At 56.9% G+C, this 7,500-nt stretch overlaps 1 protein-coding gene and 1 long non-coding RNA gene across 3 annotated transcripts in view; both read right to left on the bottom strand.

Moving 5' to 3' along the window:
• LOC143276372 (uncharacterized) overlaps positions 1-741 on the bottom strand; it is a 46,312-nt gene extending 45,571 nt beyond the window's left edge. The window contains exon 1 of one of the 2 annotated variants that reach the window (XM_076580847.1): positions 605-741. The gene's annotated coding sequence lies outside the window, so the exon portion shown is untranslated. Of the gene's footprint in view, positions 1-595 lie in introns of both variants that reach the window. The other variant, XM_076580845.1, reaches the window with a different exon arrangement.
• The window catches only part of LOC143276458 (uncharacterized), a 471,243-nt gene that overhangs the window by 102,202 nt on the left and 361,541 nt on the right, over positions 1-7,500 (bottom strand). The window lies entirely within an intron of this gene.

The following is a 7,500-nucleotide window of genomic DNA, read 5'->3' as shown; positions in this document are numbered from 1 at the left end:
ATAAAAGTAAGAAGAAGAAGAAGAAATATAAAATAAAACAAAATAAAATTAAAATTAAATTTTTTTTAAAGTAAGAAGAAGAACAAGAACAAGAAGTAAAATAAAATAAATAAAATAAATAATGATTATAAATCATACGCAAAAAAAAAGTCTCTTTTTTTGTGTGTCTATTTCCACAACAGCAGGAAGACAATACAGTAGTTAGGAAGGAAGGAAGGAAGGAAGGAAAGAAGGAAGGGGGAACGCAGACCGGAAGACAAAACCGGAACAAGTCCACCCCCTGGTTGGACCGGATCTGACAGACCTAAAAATCATTCATGACGATACAGCTCTCACTGGACCTGACATCACTCGGCCCTGTCCTGACGTCATTCATCCCTGCTCATCCTCCACCACCACCACCACCACCTCCTCCTCCTTCTCACATCATCACGGAGCTATCACAACAAAAATAATCGAAAACAAATTTAAAAAACATAATCGACACGACAGCCGCAGCCAACAAATTAAAGCAACCCAACTCACCCATCCAAGAAACAAACAAATTGACGAGTCGCAAACGTGACGTCACTCACTCACTCACTCACTCACTCACTCAACTCACGACGTCACTCCGTCACAGGCCGCTGTTCCGACTCCATTGAAAACTCCGGCGTCAGCGTCAGTGACGTGGACGTGATGTCATCTTGCAGGAGCTCCATCTGACGGCGCAAGTCCTGCAGATGCTGGTGGATGTCGTGCATCTGGATGCGGGCGTTCTGGAAGGCGGAGCCCGCAGCGTCCGCCGCCGTCTCCAAAGTCTTGTAGCTCACATCAGCTGCCGCCGCAGAAGCCGCCGCCGAGGCAGAGTCGGGATCTGCGTCGGCCCAGAAATCGTCGCTGTCGGCATCGTTGTCTCTTGTTGCGGAGTTGTAGATGGTGCAGGAGAGAACCACCTCGCCGCCGTGCTCCTCGGAGTAGGAGCGCTGGAACACCAGCTCGGCGCCTTCGTCCTCGTCGTCGGCGTACATGGAGTCCGTGCTGCCTTCGTCGTCGCGGTGCTCTGACACATCCAGGTCCGACTCTGTCCGGTCCGTCCTCGCCGGCGACGTTTTGGAGCGGCGCCTGGGGTGGGCTGAGGGTGGGAGGAAGTCTTTGGCTTGTTGGGGTTTGTCCACTTCGTCCTCCTCTTCCCCTCTTCCGCCGACCGCTAGCGCCGCCAGGGGAGGTTCTGAGGTGGGGGTCTTGTCCTCCAGGTCGTCCAGGAAAGTTTTGACCCCCATCAGCTCCCCGAAGGTTTCTTCGATCTCCGGGATTCTGAAGGAGGAGTCATGGCTGGAGGAGCTTCCTCGCTTGGCTTCTGCCACCTCCTCCTCCTCCAGGTCGTCCGAGGAGTCGGTGGATCGGTCGGCGGGGGGTTTTGGTTTCCGGACAATGTCTGTTGTCGCGTGGACTACAGAGGTCGGTAATCTGGGTTGCTGCTCGCTCCTGGAGTAGGTCGTTCTGTGGACTAGCTCATCCGCTAATATATCGTCTACGCTACTACTACTGCTGATGTCACTATCGTCACTCATGTCCTCGTGGTAGGCGTCGATGACCTCCTGGATCTGTTTCGAGCCTCGTTTGGGCTCGGGTTCCGTGACGTCAGCTCTGGCACTGACGTCGTGCGAGGCCATCTGTCGGCGACGTTTCTTCCGAGGTTTGTGCTGTGTCGGCGTTTCCACCACAGCCGCTGCACTGTGGCTGTGGGGGTGGCTGTGTCTGGTGAGCTCGGCAGGGATGGGGGTCGTTTGATGATCCGTCCAGACTCCACCACTGCTGCTGCCCCCTCAACACCACCCCCACCCCCACCACCACCACATCCTCCTCCTGCCCCTTCCTCATTCACGCTACGCACGAAGACGAGGCTTTCAGGGAGGATGAAAGCGTCTTCAAACTCAGCAGAGTCTGTGGTGGACCTGGTCTTGAAAGACGTCAGGGTTTCGTCCGTGGCTGTGGAGGCGGTGCTCTCACGCTTGGAGCTGGCGGAGGTGTCTCCATGGTCCGTGGACAGCGTTTCGGTGGTGTCTGACGTCACCAGCCTCTCCCCTGGTAGATCCGCTGCGGAGAACGTGTTGAGCTCTTCGTGCAGGACCGGTTCTATCTCTCTGGAAACTGCTGCTGCTCCTGCTCCTGCTACTACTGCTGCTGCTGGAGGAGGAGGAGGAGAAGAAGCTACATCTTTCTTTACTGATACTGCATCATCGTCTGCTACGAAAGGCGGAACACATTCTGACTGTACAGAGCTTGCAGCAGTAGTTAGCAAACCCACAAGCTGGCTGTCTTCTTCTTTTTCTTCTTGGTTATCACCTCGGCCAAGCCTCGATAAAGAGTCAGGTTGGTGGTGGTGTTCCTCTACTGGACCTAGTGACGGCTTGCTGCTGCTTGGGTCGTGTTCGAGGTCGTCGTCGTCTCCAGACTTTCTCCGCCTGGTGGGGGGCAGGGTGAGGAGGTCGGTCCGACCCTCCTCCACACAACTGTCCGACTCTGACGCCTGGCTCTCCAGAAGACTGGACAGCCGCCGGACCACAGTTTCCCCGAACAGCTGCATCTCTTGCGAGATCTTGGACGAGATGTCCGAGTCTTGGTGAGCACTGAGCATGCAGTTCACATCTTCTCCCTCCTCTTCTTCTTCCTCTACCCCCTCCTCCTCCTCCTCCTCCTCAGCTAAGGTGTCCATAGCGGTGGGGCTTGGAGGAGGAACGTGTTCTTTGCGGAAAGTTTCTGGTTCTTGTGGGTCGGTCATAGTTTGTGGTTCTCCTGCAGGTTTTGTGGGTATGGGCTGTCCATGTTCACAGTCTGAGCTCTGGATATGCTCGCTGGTTGTTGCAGGCTGAGAGGAGAGAACTGGTTTGGAGTTTTCAACATCAACAGACACCGAACCGTTTGTTGGCAGAGCACAGGGTTGAACAGGATCCACGTCGATGTTTACCTCCTGCACTGTTTGTCGATCTTGGCCCAGTGAAGTCACCGAGTCCGATTCTTTTTGGCTGGTTTCGGAAGCGAAACAAGGATCTGCGACTGTTGCAGCACCACCCTCCTCCCCCTCTGTGCCACTTCTCTCCCTTGTTGACGACGACTCACAAGTTTGCAAATCCTGCGCAGGGGTGGGAAGGTAAACAGGAGGGGGAGCACTCTCTAACAACATTCGTTCTTCGCTTCGTTTGTCTCCCTTTTTATATTCACTGACGTTTTCTTCCACTTCAGCTGGCAACGGCGGAGTTTCTTCTTCTTTTTCTTCTTCACCGTGTGTTGGTTCCATTACTGGCTGCTGCTGCTGCTGTGGTGAGGTTTTTGTGTGCTCGTGCGTTGTTGGTGATGGTGGTGGTGATGGTGGTGGTGGGGGCGCGTGCACCTCTAGCTCTGTGCCAGCTTCCATATTATCCTGTTTGTCTCTGCTTGGCTTGGCACGGCTCTCCCAGAAGCTGTCTGCACTGCAAGAATGCTGCGGGTTTGCCTGGTCAGGGACCCCCGCTGACGTCGTTCCACTCGTCACTGTTTCACACTCCGCTACCACCTCTCCCTCTTCCCCCTGACCTCCATCAGTTTCCCATTCACTGCCAGGGGAGGAATCACACTGATGATGATGATGATGATGATAATAATCACCAGAGGCAGGTGCGACCTCCTCGTGGATTTCCCCTGGGGGCAAAATGACATTGACGTCAATGTCTATCCGGCGAATAGCCGCCGAACTGTCCAGGGTTGTAGAGCTTGGGGGAACAAAAAAGAAGGGTGCGGGCTGCTCTGCTACAGTCACTGTGTCGTCGTCGTCGGGGTGGGGGTGGGGGTGGTAGTGGTGGTGGTACGGCGCAGGGGGTTGTTGTTGCTGTGGTTGTTGTTGTTGTACGGGTTTCGAACCCTGCTCCTCAAGAACTGCAGGCGGGGGTGAAGAAGGGTGTCGCCCTGTTGGAGTTCCTACCCCTCCATCCTTCCCTCGTGTGGCACGTTGAGTGGAAGGGGAGGACAGAGGACTGTCAATGTCACGTGTTGTTGTTGTTGTTGTTGTTGTTTCCTGGTCTTGTGGTGGCGGGTGGTGGTGGTGGTGGTGGTGGGGGGTGTGCCGCGGGTAAGGATGGAGGGGATGGTGGTGGAGGAGGTGGGCACCACCACGAGGAGGAGGGGGAGGAGGATGACCCGCACTACTGTCGTCCCTAGCGGTGGTGTTGTAGTTGTAGCAGTGGTAGTAGCTCCCAGCCCCAGGCTCGTCTCTCTCCACGGATGATGACGACGGCGACAGCTCTGCAGTGAACACTTCCCGAAAAGCCGCAGCCGCCGCCGACGACGACGACGGGGACGACGACGACGATTCGTGGATCACTTCACGGATCCGTTGTCCCAAGTTCTTAGTGCCTACACTACTACTGGTGGAGGTGGTGGCAGCGTTGGCGGTACTTCCTCCTCTAACACTCACAGCAGCAACAGCAGAAGCCTCCGCCTCAGCTGTGGTGGTGGTGGTGGTGGTGGTGGCGGGAGAGAGGAAGGGGGAGGGGGGTGGTGGTGATGAAGAATGCACGCGCTGCTGCTGGCACGAGGAGGCAAGTACACGCTGCCGCTGCTGCTGCTGCTGCTGCTGCTGCTGCTTTAGCTGTTGCTCGCTCTTTGCTGCGTTCCAGCACGCGCGGCTGTGTTCAACTGTTTCATCCTCCCCCTCCTCCCCCTCTTCCTCCCCTCTGACATGTGTTGTTGTTTCTCTCCTGCCGCCTACTGTGTAGGGGTGGTGGTGGTGGTGGTGGTGGTACTCGCCTGTCGGCTCCTCTCTTCTGGCATTTTCCCCTACCGTACTGCGTGCAATAACAGCGCTGCTGCTGCTGCCTGCTGCTGCTGCTTCTTGAACTGCTGTGATACTGGTGGCGTGCAGTGGCTGCGTCTCTAGCTGCAGTGGTGAGAGCCGAGTGCTGCAGTGGTGTTGTTGCAGCAGCAGCAGTAGTGGTTTGAGGAGGGGTTGGAGTTGGAGTCGAACCTGGAGCCATGCCGGTCACGTGATAACCGTATCCCGCCTCCTCCACCCCCAACCCCCTCCTCTCTAAAAAATAGTCCTGCTGTGTCCGTTTCATACCCTCCCTGGCACGATGACTACTACAACAACTACTACTACTACTACTACCAGGCGTCCATCACTTCTCGCTGTTCAGCCGAGAGCCCTCGTTCTCTACTCTCGGTAATGGTGCTGTGTTGTTGTTGTTGTTGACCATAGTCCCGAAGCTGTTCAGGAATGACATCATCATCTGACGTCAAATGGGAGTGATACGTCAAACCTGCAGCGATGTCGGCAGAGAGCGTGCCGTTGTCGTTGCCGTTTCCGTTTCCGTTACCGCTACCTTCCTGCGCGAAGCACTGACTGCTGTTGATGTCGTTCTGGTTGTGGAACTGCGCCCTTCTGATGAATGCTGGGGATCGATCCGTTGACGATCCCCTGATGGGGGAATGATCCGAAGATCCCTCACTGTCCTTGGCCGCTGTAGCAGCGGTCACAGAGGTGGTGGTCAGGCAGGGTCTACCTCGCCGTAGGGGAGGGGAGTAAGGAGGGGAACTGGTGGACCTGTCTGTAGAATCCCCCCCTCGCTGGTGTTCGAAAGAACTGGTGGCAGAGTGGTAGGGAGAGGAGCTGCTGTCCCTGTGAGAAGATGCATCAGCAGTAGCAGCAGCAGTAGTAGCAGCAGTAGTAGCAGCAGTGCTGAGGATTTTCTGGTGCCGCTTCAGCTTGGGCGACACCGACCCGAAGACGGCAGCCTCCGTGTTTTTCTTGATCTCGTCCTCCGACACCGTTCCCTGAGTGGCGGTAGTGTCCTCGGTGTCTTCAGTGCCTGTTGAGGGATGTGGTGCAGTGGTAGTGGGTGGAAGTTGTGAAGGCTTGGCGCCTGCTGGTTGTTGGGTTGTTGTCTTGCCCTGCTGTGCTGAGCTGTCAACTACAGTGCTCTCCATTTGTCCATTCGCACTGCTCTCCCTTTGTCCAAGGTCCAAGACAACAGCAGCCGAAGGGTGGGCCGCGGTGACTGTGCATTGTTTGACGGGGGTTCCTTTCTCCTGTTGACAGAACTGCACGTGGGTGAGGGGGCAGGGAGGTGCCCCCACTCCTGCCCCCACCACGGGAGGGGGAGGGGAGTGGGGAGGTGGAGCTCGGTCCTCCAGGGGCATCAGCTTCCTCACCAGGCTTTTCGGGGAGGGGGAAGAGCTGGGGGTCTTCCTGGTCGTCACCCTGTGTCGCACCTCTGGTGACCTTGAAGGACTTCTAGGGGGCATCTGATGATGATGATGATGTTGATGCTCTCGCCAGCTTCTGTCCCATGGATCGTCTCTCGGGGACGTTGGGTCTTTGGGATGGTGTTGCTGTTGTTGCTGCTCCTGGAAGGCATACACCTTGCGGGCCATGATGGGACTCTTGGGCATGTTCTGAAGCCTTCGGGCGAACTCCGGACTCGTAAGAGTCTTCATGACAGGTTTCGGTGGAACAGGGGGAGGTATCTTCGTTGTGGCTCCGATTCTTGATGGTTCTAGCTCTGGTAGTGCTGGTGCCTCTCTACGAACTAACTGAGGGCTTCTTTCTTGGGAGGTGTCACCACCACCACCAACAACAACAGCAGCAACAGGCATACGGCGTTGCTGTGCGGTGGGGCTTAGCGCAGGGGTGGTGGTGGTAATGGTGGTGGTGGTGGCGGGTTCCGGAAGGTTGACGGCCCGCCGGTAAAATACGGGACTCTCTGCGGCGTTGGCCGGAAACTTCCGCTCCACGGACGGACTCTGGCTGGGCGTCCTCCTCAGGATGATGGGGCTCTCCGGGCTGGGCAGCGCTTTCCGCACGATCACCGGACTGTTCTCAGCGCTCTGGGAGGAGGAGGACCACACACTTGCCGGGACAACGCCTTTAGGAGTGGAGCTCCCTTCTCTCATCACCACTGTTCCGATTCCGCCGCCGACGCCGCCACCGCCGGGGTGTGGGCGACAAGGTTCGGAGATCTTACGGCGGATTAGAGCCGGGCTGTTCTCTAGGCTTCGGGCAGAAGCAGCCGCGGCGGTAGTAGGAGCTGAAGGTTCGGAAATTTTCCTTGTCAAAGCCGGGCTGTTTTCCAAGCTCTGACCACCAACAGCAACAACAACGCCACCACCACCCCATCCATCCCCCGTGCCCCCAACCACCACCATCCCTTTAGGAGTCATGCTGCCTTCCCGGCTACCCCCTCCCTCCTCCTCCATCACCCCCCGTCTGACCAGGCGCGGGGTGGCGTTTTCGCTGGATGTTCCTCCACCGGCCCCGCCACCGCTGCTGCTGAAAGTGTCCGCGTGGGCGAACCTTCTCGATGATGGTGCGCTCGATGTTTCGCTCCAGCTCCTCCAGCCTCTCGATGCAGTGAGCGGCGTTGGCGTCCCCACCCGTAGTGGAGGAGGAGGCTCTACTGCTGCACGAGCGCTGGGCACTGCTGCTGCTGCTACCCGGGGTGGACACCCCTTCCTGGTAACTCACGGACGACAGCGTGTTGGAGG

Source organism: Babylonia areolata, chromosome 32, assembly GCF_041734735.1.
Source record: "Babylonia areolata isolate BAREFJ2019XMU chromosome 32, ASM4173473v1, whole genome shotgun sequence".
Taxonomy (NCBI): Eukaryota; Metazoa; Mollusca; class Gastropoda; order Neogastropoda; family Buccinidae; genus Babylonia; species Babylonia areolata.
The sequence above is the reverse complement of the archived record's forward strand: the minus strand, read 5'-3'. Positions and strand labels throughout refer to the sequence as shown.